Below are 1,976 nucleotides of genomic sequence, written 5' to 3'. Positions count from 1 at the left end.
AAAAAAATTTTTATACCCCTTCAAAAGCTAAGTATTTATTAATTTGACTTAGTTTTCCAACTGATTGGTATTATAGATTTTGAAGGTCATTGGCGGATATCCATCGAAAAATGTGGGGGGCTACAATTTTTCTTATGAACCAAAGCCGTAGTGGCGGGGGCTACGCCCCCACACCACCTCATTAATAATTTTAATCAAAATTTTATTTTAAAATTGAAATAATTTTACTGAACAACTGAACGAAATATTTTGAATAAAATGGCTGTCTAATTATTTTTTTCATATTAAAAATTTAATAATATAATCTTACATAACAAATAATAATATAGTTTAGGTACTGTAGAAAATAAATAGGTCCTATAAAATATTTGTCTTAAATGTTTTATTTTAAAACCATCATCCTTGAGGATTTAGAAAATTCATTTAAAATACATTCAGTATCCATATTTTTTGTTACATCTTTCTCTATATGTAGAATAGACAAATTTGTAAAACGTTCTTGATACATAGAAGTTCTCACCCACATCTTTATTCTTCGCATAGCCGAAAAAGATCGTTCGCAAGTTGAAGAGCTGACAGGTAAAGTAAGTGCTACTTGAAGCATTTTATAGACATTTGGAAAAATTTCTTTTTTTATTGATGTTTTCAAATCGTCAATAGTCAAATCATTGTTGGTTTTATTTATAAAATTTCTGGCAACAGTCATTTCAGAGTTAATGTTTAATTTGTTAATATCCAATAAATCCTAAAATATAAAATAATAAAATATTATTTTTGCATTTATGGTACTTTATACATTGTTTACATCTACTTCAAAATATAAATATTAATGTGTTTAATATGATAAGTATTAAATATAATGTTAATAGTACCTTATAATGATCAATAAATATTAAGCTTCCTTCATATTGAAGTTGCATGAATTTATCCACAGAAACAGCCAATGTTAAACTATCTGGAGAAAATCTTTTTTTTAAATTTACAATTATTGAGTCTAATATTTTATAATAAATATTGGATCTATAATAGTCATGCACAGACTCAATTGACTCGATTGGTTCAGCTGCTGCGCTTGTTGATGTAGTTAGTATGAAATTGTTAAGATGAATTGGCCCATTTCTTTTCCTCTTACCTCGTGCTTGGTATGGAATGTCAATTGTAACATTATTTTCATCTGCAAATTGTTGTATCGACTGCCAAAGATCAGTAAAAGAATCTTGAGTACGAGAAGTTTCAAAACTTGTTATAACACTATTGATTATCACTACTGTTTTTCCCAAGGTGGCATTTTTTCTTGCATCGTGTTACTCATGACATTAATGATGCTAAGTACTTCGCGTATAACAAACAAATTTACAATAAAAGAGCCTTTTTGTAAATTAGCAAGTATTCCTGTTGAAGTAAAAGTTCTATTAGGATTGTATTTAAATTAATTTAAGTCTAGCAACAAGTTATGTACGCATTTAGAACCAATATATATTTTGCTTTTGATGTTTGAATATTCCCAATTAGGTCCATAAAATACACTGCATCTTTAAAAATAGGCATCAGTATTACCTATGAATTTTAGATTGTTGAATATGTGAATTTTCTAATTGATATATTATTTTATAAGACAAAATATAGCCCTCCGGTAGATTGCCTACCTGATAACAGTGGCGTAACTGAGAATGTTTGATGGGTGGGGGGGGATCAAAATAAATTTTTAGGGTAAACTTCTGGGGACCTTTGCCCCCACGGCCCACACCCCTTATCTATATTTTGTATAATTTAATAACTCAACACTTGTAAATATAATCATTCTATATTACATAACATTATACATTTACAAATATGTTTTAAAATGTTTTAATATTTTACAATATTATGTCCAGATTCCTAGGCTTTTAGGCAAGTTCATCAATGACCTCTTCATTTGAAAATGTAATATCATTATAAATTGCCAACATTGCCAGACCATTAAGTCTTTTCTACAA

Source organism: Acyrthosiphon pisum, chromosome X, assembly GCF_005508785.2.
Source record: "Acyrthosiphon pisum isolate AL4f chromosome X, pea_aphid_22Mar2018_4r6ur, whole genome shotgun sequence".
NCBI lineage: Eukaryota > Metazoa > Arthropoda > Insecta > Hemiptera > Aphididae > Acyrthosiphon > Acyrthosiphon pisum.
The sequence above is the reverse complement of the archived record's forward strand: the minus strand, read 5'-3'. Positions refer to the sequence as shown.